At 50.1% G+C, this 17,984-nt stretch overlaps 1 non-coding gene across 1 annotated transcript; it reads right to left on the minus strand.

Annotated features, from left to right (window-relative positions):
- Nucleotides 1-16,379: 16,379 nt before the first annotated feature.
- LOC126021499 (U6 spliceosomal RNA) lies at nt 16,380-16,485 on the minus strand. Its single transcript, XR_007500011.1, has one exon. It is a non-coding gene; the product is annotated as a U6 spliceosomal RNA (small nuclear RNA).
- Between the last annotated feature and the right edge of the window lie 1,499 nt (nt 16,486-17,984).

Raw genomic sequence — 17,984 nt, forward strand, 5'->3', positions numbered from 1 at the left:
GCAGCGACCTGAGTCTGGGCCCCAGACATGCCCCAACCACTGAGCCCCTGCTTCCAACATAGACTCTGCCCCAGAATCCCCTAGAACTGCCCCACCCCAAGACCCTGCTCCCCACTTTCTCTAGACCTGCCCAATCCTAAGATCCTACCTCTAGCTTTCCCTAGACCTGTTCCATAAATAGACCCCACCCCAAACCAGCCCCAAGCAAGGCAATGTCCCCCCAGATGCCCTAGACATGCCCCTATCCCAGGCCCCACCCAATACCCACCCCACTGAAGCCTGCCCTGGACCAGCCCCACTCCAAGGCCCTGCCCCCAGATGTTCTAGATCTGTCCCCAACTGAGACCCCGTCTCTCTCCAGACCTAGGTGACTATGCCCCGCTAATCATGTGGTCCTTGTCACCGCCTGGCCCGGGAAGGACACAGGCCTAGGCATTCCCAAAGGCAGGACGCCTCAGGTTGAGAGCAGCATGCACAGGTTGGACTGCAGTTCCTGTTGCCAAGACACCGTGATGGGAAAAGCTCAGTAGCCAATCCCAGAGAAGGTGAGAAGCCCAGGTGCACTGGAACCGGGGACAGGTTCTAAATACCTATGGGCGGGAGTCACGCCTGCCACATGTCACTTGCCAACAGGCACAAGTCAGATCCAGTAAAGCCTCTGGTGGCATCGAGTATCAGAAAAGACCCTGGAATTTTTTTGTTTGTTTTTTAGGTCACATCCGGTAGCACTCAGGGATTACTTCTGGCTCTGCGCTCCAAAGTCACTTCTGGCAGGCTCAGAGGACTATATAGGATGCTGGAGATTTGAACCCAGGTCCTTTCTGGGTCAGCCGCTTGGAAGGCAAATGCTTTACCACTGTGCTATCACTCTGGCCCCTGATATAATTCTTATATTTGTAACTTTATATGTTAGGTTTGTATCATAAAATGTGTTCTACCTTAGAGAAGTTTCTATGTGCACTTGAGAAGAATGTGTATTCAGCTTTTTGAAGATGAAATGCCCTAGATAGATCCATTAGTCCCAGTTATTCTGGTTTTTCATTTATTTATTTATTTATTTATTTTTATTTATTTATTTATTTATTTATTATTTATGTATTTATTTTTTGGTTTTGGGTTTTTAGGTCACACTCGGCGGCGCTCAGGGGTTACTCCTGGCTCTACATTCAGAAATCTCTCCTGGCAGGTTCAGGAGACCATAAGGGATGAAGGAATTCAAACCAGTGTCTGTCCTGGGTTGGCTGCATACAGGCAAACGCTCTACCACTGTGCTATCTCTCTAGCCCCAGACCCTGGAAAATCTTGGAGTTTCAGAGGCCTGTGATCCTTGGACTGGGGAAAGGGACCCCACACATTCTCATTCTTCAGAGAAGTCCCAGAGAGGTGAAGGGTTCCTGGGCCACAGATTAGGTTTGGGGACAGGGGGTGTGTCCCTGTAGAATGGTGCAGACCTTAAAATAGGAGCACTGGGGCCGGGCGGTGGCGCTAGAGGTAAGGTGCCTGCCTTGCCTGCGCTAGCCTTGGATGGACCGTGGTTCGATCCCCCGGCATCCCGTATGGTCCCCCAAGCCAGGAGCAACTTCTGAGCGCATAGCCAGGAGTAACCCCTGAGCGTCAACGGGTGTGGCCCAAAAACCAAAAAAAAAAAAAAAAAAAATAGGAGCACTAACCCAGACCCTTCTCTAGCTCCCACTGAGGTCCAAGGTGGAGCAGAGGATGAAGCCAGTCATTGTTCCTGTGCTGCTAGCTCTGGAAGAGGCATGAGCTGACACGAAGTCCCCCTGGAAGTCTCTGCCGAATGCTGCTGCCCGCAGCCTGTCTGTTTCTCTTCCGGTGGCGCTGGGTGTGGCCCAGCACGGTAGACTCTGGGAGGGACCGTCCCCTCCTTGCTGTGTGAAAGCCCCTGGCATGGGATTGGGCATCAGGAAGGAGACAGTGTCCTGCCCACAACAGGAGCCTGAGAGAGTGGTGTTCCTCCCCTGGAGAGAGTGACTACTCTGATTAGGCTTGGGGTGGGTCCCCCTGAGAAGCACTGGGGCAACCCAGTGTCCAAGGAACACATATGAGAAGGCCCAGGGAGGTCTTAGAGGGTCTCAGAGTGAACTAGGGTGTGGTTGACACATCCCTGGGAAGCCCTCAGTTCCATTTGGGATCCTGGGGATAGATCTCAACGTGGGGATCAACCAGGCAACAGGTGTGGGGTGTCTAGCCCAGGAAGGGGGCTGGGGTGAAACGAAACCCCAACCAGACAGTTGGGTGAGCAGGGCACATGAGACCCTGGACATGGGCCGCCAGGGCTGGTGGGTGTTCCCTAGACCTGCACCAGATGCCATGTGAGAGGGGTGGATGAGGATGGACAAAGAACCTGAGTCCTAAGATAGGTCTGATGGGCCCTGTCAACCCTCCCCTGGTCAGAGACCAAGTAACCTGGCAGTCATGAGAGCACCATGGGAGGAGGCACCGTGGGGGGAAATAGCTGCGAGGGACAGGGGTAGTTTCCATGGTGACTCTGATCTGAACAGAAGCCTCAGCAGCACATGCAACAAGGCCCCCCAACCTGCAGATTTGAGTCCCCGACAGGTGGCCTGGGCTGGTATCCAGGAGGCCCGGAGCTGTAGTTGGTGCGGGCCGGGAGGACTCGGTGCAGAGGACACTCAGGTATGGGCCACTGGCAGACCGTGACCTGGGGCTGGCACTGGGTGTTCTCCTGCAAGATGAGGCAAGGGGGCTGGGTCTGCACTGGGTGGGAGCTGTCCCAGGGACCCTGCTGCAGTGGAAGGCCGGGTGCCATCTCTGCCCACAGCCAGCCCATGGGACATTCTTTTCTCCTTATCTGAAAGGGCACCAAGCCTGAACCTGGCACTGGGTGGCCTTCAAGGAATGTAAGAGCCTCCCTACTGACCCCCCACCTCCGAAGGCCAGGGAGATCCCCAGTCCTGCAGGTAAGACCCACCTGCTCTCTTGATATCCCGCATACAGGAGCGACTGTCTGTGCTGTGGGTGATGATGCTGGTCTCTGGGGCTCCCCATCCCCCCAGAATGGCAGTCTGGGCCCAGCAACCACGTCCTTCCGGCTCCTGGGACCATGTGTGGTTCAGCCTGGGTTCTGCAAGAGAGAATGCAGGCTCTGTCCCTCTGCTCCCTAGAGCCAAGGTCCGGGGGCCCAGGGCCATGTGCTGCACCTGTGGGTTGGGCCAAGGACAGCTGATTGATCGAGGGGTTGAGGGTGCCCAGAACAGGGCCTCTGCTGTGGACATGTCAGGCTTAGGCCTGTGGTAACATTGGTGCCTGGAACTCCCGTGGGAAGGACTGGGCCTAGTGCCCCATGGCACTGACCCTTCTGGGCTGTCTCTGGCCTGCTCCCCTGGCTCACCTCCCATTTTTCTCCTTCAGGCACTCGAAATGAGCGGCAGCAGGCCACGGTGGACACCTTCTGCCATGCCTGAGAGGGCTACCGCACATTCGCCTGGGGCCACGATGAGCTCAAGCCCCTGTCCAGGTCCTTCAACGAAGGGTTTGGTCTTGGTCTCACGTTCGTCGATGCCTGGACACCCTGTGGATTCTGGATCTCAGGAAAGGTATCGCTGCCTGCTCCTAGCTCTGGGTAGCCATGTGGATTCTGGAATTTAAGAAAGGCATTCTCTTCTAGCTGCATGGGTCACTTCCCATGTGGTCCTGAGCCCACCAGGAATGATTGAATCCAGAGTCAGGAATAAGCCCTGAACATTGTCCATGTGACCCGAAAAAGCAAACACAGGGGGTCGGAGAGATAGCGTGGAGGTAGGGCATTTGCCTTGCATGCAGAAGAACGGTGGTTCAAATCCTGGCATCCCATATGGTCCCCTGAGCCTGCCGGGAGCGATTTCTGAGCGTAGAGCCAGGAGTAATCCCTGAGTGCTGCCGGATGGAACTCAAAAACCAAAACCAAGCCAAATCAAACCCAAAAAACATACAAACAAACAAAAAAACAAAAAGCAAACACAGGAAAAAGGTAGCTTTTTCCTGAGTGATACAGTGGGTAGAGTACTCCTTGCACGTGCCTGAACCGAGTTTGATCTCCTGTATCCCACATGGTCCTCCAAGCCTGCCAAGAGTGTTGTCTGAATGCAGAGCCATGAGTAGCCCTGAGCACCGCTGGTGTGATCCCAAAATAAAAAAAATTTTAAAAAGTGACTGGTGGGGCCAGAGTGATAGCATAGCAGTAGGGTGTTTGCCTTGCACACAGCTAACCTGGAACAGAACTGCGTTCGATCCCTGGTATCCCAGATGGTCCCCCGAGCCTGCTAGGAGCGACTTCTGAGTGCAGAGCCGGGAGTAACCCGAGTGCCACTGGGTGTGATCCAAAAACAAACAAGCAAACAAGTGATTGGAGATAGCACAGAGCACTTTTCGGGAATGGACCTGACCTGGACTCAATCACATGGCTTGTGTACTGGAGGTCCAAGGTCAATCCCTGGCACTGTTTGATCCCCAGACACACACCGTTCCCTGAACACCATTTCCCAAGCACCACAGGAACTGACTCCTGGAACAGGGACTATGTGTCACCCTGAGCTTCACTGGATGTGGCTCAAAGACAATCAAGTATACAGTCTTCAGAACCCAGAGCTTCCAGCACAGGGTGAACAAAGCAACTGAACCCAAGTGAACATCTGGAAATCAATGCAGAAAATAGCTGATTCTTGCGAGGGTCTTGGGGTAATCAGGACACAGCCAGGACAAGACTCAGGGCACTGGGGGTGGGTGTACATGCAGGGCCAAGCGTCCTCCCTTGAACAGCCTGCATCTCAGTAGCTTACAAATAAAACCTCCCCTTTCAGATGGGAGGGTGCCAAACAGATAGCATAGTGGTAGGACGTTTCCCTTGCATGTGGCCAACCCTGGACAGATACCGGTTCAATTCCTGGCATCCCATGTGGTCCCCAGCCTGCCAGGAGTGACTTCTGAGTGATAAACCCAGGAGAAGTCAATGAGGACTGCCGGGTGTGGCCCCAAAACAAAACAAAACAAAAAAAACAAAAAAAATGGGCCAGAGAGATAGCACAGTGGTAGGGAGTTTGCCTTGCATGCAGCCAGTTCAGGACAGATGGTGGGTTGAATCCATCATCCTATATGGCCCCCTGAGCCTGCCAGGAACGATTTCTGAGCGTAGAGCCAAGAGTAACCCCTGAACGCTACCAGGTATGACCCAAAAACTAACAAAACAAAACAAAACAAAACAAAAAAACCTTTTCAAATGTGGTGTCATGCAACGTTGGATTTCATGGCGGGCAGCTCCCTAAGGCTCCAGAATCACAACAACAAAGAAAAATAGATGAGCAGCAGGTTATCAAAATCAATGCATCTGTGCATCCAAATGAGACACGTGAACTACATGTAAATTACATGTCTCAGGGGCCTGAGAGACATGTGAACTACCTGTAAAAACTGCCAGGCCTTTGGAGGGGGCTAATAGATGGAGTACATATTCTGAAACTCCTCTCAAATACAACACCGAGAAATAAGTGCCTGTTTTTGTTTTTTGTTTTGTTTTGTTTTGTTTTTGGGTCACACCTGGCAATGCTCAGGGGTCACCCCTGGCTCTGTTCTCAGGAATCACTCCTGGCAGTGCTTAGAGGAAGAGATGGGATGCCGGAGATTGGACCCGAGTCAGCTGCATGTAAAGCAAATGCCCTCCCCACAGTGCTATAGCTTCAGCTCCAGAAATAGTTACTTCTTTTGGTTTTGTTGGTTTTTGGGCCACAGCTGGTGGCGCTCGGGAGTTACTCCTGGCTCTGTGCTCAGAAATCACTACTGGTGGGGCCGGGAAGGTGGCGCTAGAGGTAAGGCGTCTGCCTTACAAGCGCTAGCATAGGACGGACCGCGGTTCGATCCCCCGGCGTCCCATATGGTCTCCCCAAGCCAGGGGCGATTTCTGAGCTCATAGCCAGGAGTAACCCCTGAGCGTCAAACGGGTGTGGCCCAAAAACCAAAAAAAAAAAAAAAAAAGAAATCACTACTGGCAGGCTCGGAGGACCATGTGGGATGCTGGGATCTGAATCACTGTTGGTCGTGGGTCCACTGCTTGCAAAGCAAATGCCCTACCGCTGTGCTATCTCTCCAGTCCCAAGAAATAGGTTCTCTCTCTCTCTTTTTCTTTCTTTCTTTCTTTCTTTCTTTCTTTCTTTCTTTCTTTCTTTCTTTCTTTTCTTTCTTTCTTTCTTTTCTTTCTTTCTTCTTCTTTCTTTCTTTCTTTCTCTTTTTCTTTCTTTCTCTTTCTTTCTTTCTTTCTTTCTTTCTTTCTTTCTCTTTCTCTTTTTCTTTCTTTCTTTCTCTTTTTTCTTTCTTTCTTTCTCTTTTTTTTCTTCTTTTCTCTTTTTCTTTCTTTCTTTCTTTTCTTCTCTTTCTTTTCCTTCCTTCTTTCTTTCTTTTCTGTTTTTTCTTTTTTTTTGTTTTCTTTCTTCTTTTTTCTTTCTTTCTTTCTTCTTCTTCTTCTTCTTCCTTTCCTTCCTTCCTTCCTTCCTTCCTTCCTTCCTTCCTTCCTTCCTTCCTTCCTTCCTTCCTTCCTTCCTTCCTTCCTTCCTTCCTTCCTTCTTCCTTCTCCTTCCTTCCGTCCTTTCTTCCTTTCTTTCTTTCTTTCTTTTCTTTTTTTGTTTGTTTGTTTTTGGGTCACACCCGGTGACGCTCAGGGGTTACTCCTGGCTATGCGCTCAGAAGTCGCTCCTGGCTTGGGGGACCATATGGGACGCCGGGGATCGAACCGCGGTCCCTCCTAGGCTAGCGCAGTAAGGCAGGCACCTTACCTCCAGCGCCACCTAGCCCGCCCTTCCTTTCTTTCTTTCTTTCTTTTCTTTCTTTTCTTTCTTTTCTTTCTTTTCTTTCTTCTTCTTTCTTTCTTTCTTTCTTTCTTTCTTTTTCTTTCTTTTCTTTCTTTTTCTTTTCTTTCTTTCTTTCTTTCTTTCTTCTTTCTTTCTTTCTTTCTTTCTTTCTTCTTTCTTTCTTTCTTTCTTTTCTTTCTTTCTTTCTTTCTTCTTTCTTTCCTTCTCTTCCTTCCTTCCTTCCTTCCTTCTTCCTTCCTTCCTTCCTTCCTTCCTTCATCCTTCCTTCCTTCCTTCCTTCCTTCCTTCTTCCTTCCTTCCTTTTGTTTTTGGGTCACACCCGGCAAGCACTCAGGGGTTACTCCTGGCTCCACGCAAACGCCCTGCCTCCATGCTATCTCTCCAGTCCCAGTACTTTTTATAAAGTTAAAGGTACCTATTAGTATGATGCTGTTTGTATATCTTTGGTTTTCTTTTGGGAGGACCACACCCACAGTACCAGGTCATTGGTATTGGGGAACTATGAGGTACCAGGGATCAAAATTGGACCTACTGCAAAGCAAAAGCCCAGAGTCTGGCACATTGAACTCTTCCTGGCCCTACTCCTGTGTTTCTGTTTTTAAATATTTAGGCACTATAATTTACAGTAGTTAAAACTCTGGTTATTCTTCAGATAGAATAAATCTTTTTTGTTTTTCGGCAGTGCTCAGGGGTTACTCCTGGCTCCAGGCTCAGAAATCGCTCCTGGCAGACTCAGGGGACCATATGGGATGCCTGGATTTGAACCAATGACCTTCTGCATGAAAGGCAAATGCCTTACCTCCATGCTGTCTCTCAGGCCCAGAATAAATCTTTAACCTTTTCAGTTAATAGAATAACCAGTAAAGTGTTTCCACAGCACAAATTCTGGAATGCCCTCAGCCCTCAGCCTTTCACCCCTCACTTGCTCCTGGTCAAGCTCTGTTCTGCAGAGTTTGCACTTTCCAGGTGGTCTGGAAATTGGTCTCTCTAATGAAAACTTCCAGGTCAGGACTGTTCCCTAAGTAGCAAGTTTAGCTTCACTTAGACAATGTTGTCTGCAAAAATGTGCAAAATAGGCAGGAAGTCCTACTTGGTCAGAGGAGAAATTACCCAGGACATCACTGCTTGCACGTACCTGCTGTTGGCTGGGGCAATGGTACAACAGAAAGGGCACTTATCTTGCACAGGGTTGAACCGAATTCCTCCCTGACACCCCACATGGTCCCCCAAGCTCTGCCAGGAGTCATCCCTGAGTACTGCTGGTTGTGGCCCCCAAACCAAACCAAACCAAACCAAACCAAACCAAATCAAACAAAACCAAACAAAACAAAGGCACTCGCTGATTGGCTCCCTCTGTGGCCACGACCATGTAAAGAAGCATCCTAGCTTTAGTTGTTGGCCTGTGTGTTTGTGTCTGATGATGCGATGAGATTGGAGGAATGGAAGCCGGGATGCTCCACTCAGCCAAGCCACTGTGTGTGCTGCTTTCTCCATGAGTGAGGTCCCCGGGTCTTTCTTCTTCTCTTACTCTATCCCTTCATAACCCACACTCAAGAGAGATATTTTGTCTTCTTGTCCCTGACTCCACCCAGCCCAGCAGGATTCTGTCTGATTCCATTCATGGTCAGAACAAACCACAGCACTCCCAGACCTCGGTCCTGCTGGCTTACCAGTTGGCATGCATGTTATCTTCAGATCTTGGCTGTTGTGACTTGTGCTGAAGTAAAATCAGGGAGAACAAATGCTTCTTAAAATAGCACTTTCAGAATCTGGGTCGATGCCAAGAAGTTGCTAAAAACACAATTCTTTCTGTGGGTTTTTTGTTTTGTTTGGGGGGGGGTCATACTTATTGGGGTCTTATACACTGGTACTCAGGGGTTACTTCTGGCTCTGCACTCGGCAATCACTCCTGACAGTGCTCGGGGATTCTATGGAATTCCACCTTTGAACCTGGAAGGTTCAAACAAGGAAGGTACCCTCTGAGTTGTCCCATCACTCTGACCTGGTGTGTGTGTGTGTGTGTGTGTGTGTGTGTGTGTGTGTGTGTGTGTGTGTTTCACACCCAGCAATGCTCAGGGGTCACTCTTGTCAGGCTCAGGAACCATATGGGATGCCAGCGATCAAACCTAGGTTGGCCATGTCAAGGTACAAGGCAAAACACCCTTTCCACCATGCTATCACTCTGGGCCCAGTTTATCTTTTATTTATTTTTTTTTGTTTTGTTATTTGGACACACCAGATGGTGCTCAGGTGTTACTCCTGGCTCTGTGCTCAGAAATCACTATCAGGCTTGGAGGACCATATAGGATGCTGGGGATCGAACCTGTGTGTAAGGCAAACGCCCTACCCTTGTGCTATCAACTTTGACGCCCCAATCTGTGTTTTGATGCATGCAGTGAGCCTCGCATTGGCTGACTGAGCCTGCTGCAAGCACGGAGCAGACCCATTTCTTGGTCCCAAGTCTGTTTGCCTATGATCCAGGGACTTTCAGAGACTGTAAGACTGTTGTCAGCCTGTGTCCCTTCTTCGCTCAGTGGGCCATACTGTCAATCCCTAACAACACAGTGACAGGAAGGGCTAGATCTATGGCCAGGGTTTAAGTCTCTTCCTCCGGGGCCGGAGAGATAGCATGGATGTAAGGCATTTGCCTTTCATGTAGAAGGATGGTGGTTCAAATCCCAGCATCCCATATGGTCCCCTGAGCCTGCCAGGAGCAATTTCTGAGCATAGAGCCAGGAGGAACCCCTGAGCATTGGCAGGTATGACCCAAAAACCAAAAAAAAAAAAAAAAAAAAAAAGTCTCTTCCTCCTAAGTGTCAGGACTCAGACACGAGGGTAATTGGCCCACATTTGCAGAGGGTCAGAGTCTGTTGCGGTGGCCCTCAGGCATGGGCAAGAACTTACCTCAGAAGGGACTAACCAACTTGCACCAGGGCAGACAGGTGCCAACCAGCTGCATGAGTGCAGAGCTTGGCAGGTGCTGGCAGGCAGCTGGCCCCGAATGATGAAGCCTTGAATGAAGATGATGGCTGGATGCCAATCTCAGACTCAGACACTGTTCAAAGGTGTGATAAGCAGGCATGGCAAGAACCAGAGGCCTCTCGGCTAGATTGTCTCCACTGTTGTCACTGCTGCTCTGATTTCTGAGGGACAGGGTAGAAGTAGGGGCTGGGACTGCCTGGTACTATGTGCCTAGTGGGGTTGGGTGGAGCCCCAGACATACCCATGGCATCACCCATTGCACCAGTGTCTCCACGGCCCTCCCAATCTGCCTCCTGGGTCTTCCAGTTCCCCTGGAGTTTAGGGGGGGGTCTTGGCAGCAGGGTCTCTGAACCAGGCATGACAGGCATCCCATACAGGTGGCGAGGTCTTGGGTCTCATGAGGCTATGCAAAGACAGCTTGGCTCAGCTCAGGATGTTTAGGAGCAGTTACGAGGCCGGGAGCACAAAAACAGAGACACAGGGACACGCGGACACGGGAGCTTAGGGACATAGACACACGAGGAAGGGTACAGCTGGGAACAATGGACAGTACAAGAGGTCATGGGTACACAGGGGCGGGGGCACAGAGGCGGACACACGGGGAGAGGAGGACATGGGGACACGGGCACACAGGGGCGGGGACACAGGGGTGGACACACGGGGGCACACGGAGCACACGGAGCACATGGAGCACAGGGAGGAGGACAGGGAGGGCAGGGAGGGGGACAAGGAGGACAGGGAGGACAGGGATTACACGGGGCACAGGGATTACATGGGGCACAGGGATTACACGGGGCACAGGGAGCACACGGAGCACACGGGGCACACGGGGCACACGGAGCACAGGGAGGTGGAGAACATGGAGGGGGAGGGCAGGGAGGCGGACAGGGAGGGGGCGGACACGGGCTACAGGGCCGGGAACAGATGGGTGGGCACACGGGAATGGACACCGGAGGACATGGAGACAAGGAGACACAGGGGCGGGAACAGAGGGGAGGGCACAGAGAAATGGGGACGGAGGAACACACAGGGAAGGAGACACAGGGATAGGGGACACAGGGCCGGCTACACCCGGACACAGAAACTTTAAGGGGGATACGGGAACATGGGGAACAGGACATAAAGACAGGACAGGGGGGACGGGGACAGGGAGTGCAGGGTGGTTTGCCAGGCTCAGAGTGACTGTGGGCTGGGCAGCCACACCCACAGGAGGTATGAGGTGACTAATGGCCATTGTCATCGTCCTGGTCGCCTCAGTGACACTCAGGGACATTGTGAAGTAGTGGAAGTCCAGAGCCCAGCCAGGCCATTGCATGGCTCTGGTGCAGTCACTCCAGGATCCTGGCCTCTGGCCTTTGACCACTCATATTTGGCACCAGGCAGAGGGGCTCCCCTTACCTTCGCCCTCAGCCTGGGTCATGGGCTGGCTTATCACCAGGGCCAGTGAAACAGGCCAGAGGCCAGTATTAGGCAAGAACAGTCTTTGTCCCAAAGCTGAAGGACAGTTGATCCTCAGCTCCCCCTTCCTGCCTGAAGCCTGACCTTGATGGATTCTGTTTAGGGAGTGTAGATAAGAGTCCTCCCTCGAGACTAGCCTACCTTAGAATTTAAATTGTTCATCTGGCCTCCACTGATGTTTGTGTTAAGGAGGAATCTAGTGCTGATTGAGCTGGACTGTGTGTGTATGCGTGCGTGCGTGCGTGCGTGCGTGTGTGTGTGTGTGTGTGTGTGTGTGTGTGTGTGTGTGTGTCTGTGTTGTTTTTTTTTTTTGTGGGGGGGGCCACACCTGGCAGCGCTCAGGGGTTATTCCTGGCTCTGTACTCTTCTGAGGCAGGCTCAGGGAACTATATGGGATGCAGAGATTGCACCTGGGTCAATCCCACGGCCACATGCATGGCAAATGTCCTACAGCTCTGGTCCTGATTAAACCGTTTTTAATTTATTAAAAATAATTTTTGTTGTTTTCTGGGCCACACCCAGTGGTACTCAGAGTTACTCCTCGCTCTGCACTCAGAAATTACTCCTTTTTTTTTTTTTTAGTTTTTTTGGGTCACACCCGGCGGTGCTCAGGGGTTACTCCTGGCTGTTTACTCAGAAATAGCTTCTGGCAGGCACGGGGGACCATATGGGACACCGGGATTCGAACCAACCACCTTTGGTCCTGGATTGGCTGCTTGCAAGGCAAATGCCGCTGTGCTATCTCTCCGGGCCCAGAAATTACTCCTGTTGGTGCTTGGGGAACCCTATGGGATGTGAAAATCAAACCTAAATTGGCATGTGCAACAAACGCCCTACCTGCTGTGCTATCGCTCTGACCCCATGGTTTTTGTTTTTTTGTTTTTTTTGACCCCATGGTTTTTAATTTGGATCACACTGAGATCGCTATTGAGTTGTTCCTGATTGAATGTCAGTCATACATTGTTCCAATCCCCATTCCTTCACAAGGGCACATTTCCCAACACCAGTCCCCAGTATCCGTCCCTCAGGTGTGGCCCCCCCTTTTTGCCTAAATGGCAAACAGTTTTCTTCTCCCCTTTTAGGCCCTGTGGTTTGCAGCACTGTTCCTGAAGAAGCATCCTGCATATCACTTTACCACCCTCTCAGCACCCACTTCTTGTCCAGAGTGTTTATTTCCAACTACGTAGGTGTAGGGAAAGGGGTGTGCAATCAGGATAGAAAAGGGAGGGTTTGTCTTTAAGAAGAAAAATGACGCATTTCCTTCTTATTGTGGGAGTGAGGGAGGCTGGAGCCTCTATACATAGCATCTGGGTGGTGTGTGTGTGTCAGAGGCGATCTGATTGGTCCTTATCTTGGCACTCACATTGGTGATTATCTAGGCGATCTGATTGGGCGTCTGTGTGTGACCAAGAGAGACGCATGTTCACAGCTAAAGGGACGGAGGTAGGGCATTTGCCTTTCATGCAGAAGGATGGTGGTTTGAATCCCTGCATCCCATATGGTCCTTCCAGCCTGCCAGGAGTGATTTCTGAGAGTAGAGCCAGGAGTAACCCCTCAGCGCTGCCGGATGTGACCCAAAACCTCCCCCCAAAAAGTTCTAACACTGAAGACACCAGTTGGGTGATGCACCTAGAGGCTAGCTGCTTTAACCTTAAGGCTGTAAGGTGCCTAATAGGAGAGCTTCAAGGTTGACTTGCAGGAGTATCAGAAGGAAAGGGATACAGAACAGATATCTCTCATATGTGGAACTTTTAAAAACATTTTTAGAAAATAATATCTTTAATCGTATGTGAACTTTTAAATTTACACAGCAGAGTAGTAAAAAATGTTTAAAGGCCACATATGGGAAAACTGGTCCCCGCAATTGAGAAGGGTGGTTGGAAGAGATGTGTGTGGGAGTCCTTGGGAGAGGAAAGTGGAGAGACTAGTATGGTATTGGGATTGTGTGCTGAGAAATCATTAATCGTGTTGTGAACCATAGAATCTCAACATAAAAAAAAAAACCATAGCACAGTGGATGGGGCATTTAACTTACATGCAGCCAACCTGGGACAGACCTGGGTTCAATTCCTGGCATTCCATATGGTCTACCAACCCTGCCAGGAGCGATTCCTGAGTGCAGAGCCAGTAGTGATCCCTGAGTGCCTCTAGGTGTGGCCCCAAAACAATCAAACAAAAAACACCAAAAACAACACAGTGCCAGAGTGATAGTACAACGGGGTGGGCACTTTCTTTGCATGCAGGCAACCCAACTTCAATCCTGTTGTTCCATATAGTCCCCTGAGCATGCCAGGAGTGAGTCCTTAGTGTGAACTAGGAATAACCCCTGAGGACTTCCGGGTGTGACCCCAAAACAAACACAAATAAAATAGAAAAGAGAAAAATAGTGTCGGAAAAACAAAAGACTGCAGTGTTGCAGTCTAGAGACCTATTTCTCTGTGCTGGTGAACTGGTGACTGCAAGTTTTGCTACTACAAAGGAAGTTCCATATTGTCTGCCTTAATGCAAAGGCAGCCCTTTGTGTTTTTGCCCCAGTTTTGTTCTTGTAGTCCCTGCAATTGATTTGTCTCTCCTTTGATAAGGAAGTTGCCAGTCTAGAATCTGTTCTGATTCAACAGATAGTTTCAATTTTGGCTCACAAAGAACTGGGGAGTTTTGCCTGCTATTGTTCATAACATAAACAGGATCTAAAATAAGGTGAAAAAGTGCAGATATGATCCTGTGCACCCGAGGACAAAGTTATTGGCAATGGGGCCAGAACCCTGGCCAGTTAGTTATGCTTTAGGGTGATTCAGAAAGGCAGGGGGAAGTTTCCAGTCCTGTCATGGGCCATTTTCATCTATGGGGACCCAGGCAGATCTTAGATGGTCTAGCTCAGGAACTTCTGGTCTGGGAAACTATGGCGGGGTCATCAAGGTGAGACTTGGGTGGTTCTCGCAGTTTCCGTGATTCAGCTGATTTCTAGTCACCCGTGGAAAACATCACGGGAGTGTGAACCCAACTCTTCTAACCCACCACAGATAGACCACTTCTTGGGGCCCAAGCGAAAGCTCTGTCAGATGGGAGGAGGTTTGCCTTGCACATGACAGATCCTGGTTTTATCTCTGGCCTCCCTCCCATTTGGTCTCCTGAGCCAGTCAGGAGTAATTTCTGAGGGCAGAGCCAGGAGTAACCCCTGAGCGCTACCAGGTGTGGCCCCAAAACAAAAACAAAAAGCAGCACTTAGCATTCTGTGGTTATTGAAACAAAGGGAAAAGACCCTTTAGTTCCCCCCTCCCCACACACACACCGGGATTTGAGACTCTCGTCTGGTCCATGAAACACAAGAAAATTCTACTAGTTGTTTTTGGGGGCGGGAGGGCATACCAGGTGGTGCTCAGGGATTTTTTTTGGCTCTGCACACAGGAATCACTCCTGGCAGCTTCGGGAGACCATATGGGATGCTGGGGGTTGAACCTGGGTTGGCTATGTGCAAGGCAAACACCTTACCCGCTGTGCTATTCTCTGGCCCACACAAGAAAATTCTGCACATGGAATATGTACTCCTGAGCTTGGCACTCCGATCAGCAGGGTTTGAGCCAGGATAAATATAGAAAACCTGGGGCCAGAGTGATAGCACAGTGGTAGGGTGTTTGCCTTGCATGCGGATGATCTGGGACGGACCCAGGTTCAATCCCTGGTATCCCAATGGTTCCCCTAGCCTGCCAGGAGCCATTTCTAAGCGCGGAGCCAGGAGTAACCCCTGAGCGCCGCCGGGTGTAGCCCCAAAAACAACCCAAAAAACCCACAAAACAACAAAAAGAAGCGGTCAAGGCCAGAGTTAGGGACATTTTCTAAGAACTGTCACCAGAAATACCCACAGCCCCACCTTGACCTCCATACTTGGCAATGGGGCCAGAACCCTGGCCAGTTAGTTATGCTTTAGGGTGATTCAGAAAGGCAGGGGGAAGTTTCCAGTCCTGTCATGGGCCATTTTCATCTATGGGGACCCAGGCAGATCTTAGATGGTGGTCTAGCTCAGGAAACAGGAGGGTTCAGAGCCACGTTCTGTGACACATACAGGAAGCACCTCAAGGAGTGCAGGAAGGTCTGATGTTCCATATTCCTTCCTAATGCTGAGGTACATAACCCAGATAAAGTCAAACCCGAAGAAGTTTTCAGATGTCCTTGAAAAATACATTGCTCTTTCAGAGAAGTGACACAGACATTTGGCTCAGTCTGCAAAGATTTAAAACTCGATGCAAATCAGACCTTAACATCAAATGAAAAATACACTATTCTAGAAAATGCAGAGGCCTTTGGAGATGTACCAGAAGGGCTAGCAGCTTAAGTTGAATGCGGATAGGAAAAGAACAAGAAAAACTATGGTTCGGCATCTGTCAGAATTTCTAGCTTGCTGAGTTGAAGAATTAACAAGGGGTGTGTGGGAGAGTGGTGGAACAATAGTACAAGGAGGGTGCTTTTCTTGTATGCAGACAACTTGGGTTTGATTCCAAGCCCCCTATATAGTCCCCTTAGCAGGCCACGAGTATACCCTGAACACCTCTTGGTGTGGCCCCAAAATAAAAGCTGAACAAAACCCCTGCCAGGGCCTGGAGAGATAGCACAGTGGTGTTTGCCTTGCAAGCAGCCGATCCAGGACCTAAGGTGGTTGGTTCGAATCCCGGTGTCCCATATGGTCTCCTGTGCCTGCCAGGAGCTATTTCTGAGCAGACAGCCAGGAGTAACCTGTGAGCACCACCGGGTGTGGCCCAAAAACCAAAACAAACAAACAAACAAACAAAAACAAAACAAAACCCCTGCCAGCCATTTAGAAAGGTGTGGGGAGGCAATCAGAAGACAGTGGGCTGAGAGCACAGTCAGGAGGGTGCTTTCCAGCATCTCATATGGTCCCTGGAACATGCCAGCAGTAAAACTTTTTTTTTTTTTTTTTTGGTTTTTGGGTCACACCCTGTGACGCTCAGGGGTTACTCCTGGCTATGCGCTCAGAAGTTGCTCCTGGCTTCTTGGGGGACCATATGGGACGCCGGGGGATCGAACCGTGGTCCGTCCTAGGCTAGCGCAGGCAAGGCAGGCACCTTACCTCCAGCGCCACCGCCCGGCCCAGCAGTAAAACTTTTTTAAAATATGGAACGCTTCACAAATTTGTGTGTCATCCTTGCGTAGGGGCCATGCTAATCTTCTCTGTATCATTCCAATTTTAGTATATGTGCTGCGAAGTGAGCAGTAAATTTGAACCTGGGTTGGCTATGTGCAAGGCAAACACCTTACCCGCAGTAAATTTCTGAGCACAGAGCCAGAAATAATCCCTCTGACCCCTGAGCACCACTGGCTGTGCCCCAAAACTCACACACACACACACACACACACACACACACACACACACACACACACACACACAGCTTGTGTGGAATTCCTGGCTTAACTGTTGCAATTCCTGAATCCGTCTTGCACCTGTTCGTTCACTGTATGGACTATTTCCTGTGTGGACATTTGCTTCTAGACCCGTCTCTCTCCAGGTGCTAGTTTTGGAGCCTGAGGCTGCTTTTCCTCACAGTGTACCATTCATTGATCACCCCAAATTGCTCTAAGATCTATAATCAATCATTCAAAAATTACTCAGTTGTTACTTGTGTTCAGCATTGAGAAACTTGGCAGTAATAACAGACTGCCAAAAAAGCTCCCTAGGATCCTCATTTTCAGGGAAAGAAACCAAGACTCAAAGAAATTTGTGTAAGGTCATCTTGATTGATGACAAAAAATAAAATGAAAGATCAGCTACTCGATGATGGAATCCACAGTACATATAATATATCCGCACATCATTGTACAGTTAAATATTGGGAGTAAAAATAAAATAAACATGGCTTAATAATTTTTCTTGTTCCTTTGTTCATTCTGTTTATGTGATTTCTGGGGGTGTGGACCCACAACTGACAAAATGCCCTACCTAACCCGGGGTCCCCATAGTGTAGGCCAGAGACTGCGGGAGCCTGGGAGCCCCGAGAGCAGCTGGGGAGTATAGGATTCGCCCCGCACCCCTGGGTGGTGAGTGTGAGAAGCAATGTGATTGGTATGTTATCTGGGCGATCTGGTGGTTGACTGGGCATTCTGATTGGCTCTTCTGTGGGCAACCAGAGGGATGCGTTGTTTCAAAGTCTTGTATCTGGTATAGACAGTCAGACAACAGTGCTGAGGATGAGGGTGTATGAATGCATGTCTTGGGTTGCTGGCAAATTGCGGTCCTGGAAGAGGAAGGAGCCTTTGGACTTGCTGCTCATGGGAAGATGCAATGTTTTGGCTGAGGCAAGTTGCTACTGAAGAGGAGTCCGGGGACTGTCCAGATTGCTCTTGACCTTGTGAGCTGTTCTTACTTGCCATCCACGAGGATTCAGGAGCTTGTCAGTTTAGTATTTGCAGTCAGCAACTCCTTCGGACCCTTTTGGTGGCAGTTTGGCAAGGCATCCTCAGGTGGCCACTGCTTCTGCAAGGAGCAAACTGATGGCAGACTGGGAAATTTGGGGGCAAACTCCTGGCTTGACCTAGATCGAGGCTGTCACCTCACTCCCGTGACACCAGCTGCCTCTTGTCCCGCTCCAGTTGGGGCAGAGAAATAGCTCTGTGGGCGGCCACATCTCTCTGAATATGGAAGTTCTCTTGGGGTACACGCCCAATAAACTTCCTCTTTGGGGCCAGGGACTATCTTCCGGAGTGGGAAGACTACAG

This window comes from Suncus etruscus, chromosome 10, assembly GCF_024139225.1.
Source record: "Suncus etruscus isolate mSunEtr1 chromosome 10, mSunEtr1.pri.cur, whole genome shotgun sequence".
Lineage (NCBI taxonomy): Eukaryota > Metazoa > Chordata > Mammalia > Eulipotyphla > Soricidae > Suncus > Suncus etruscus.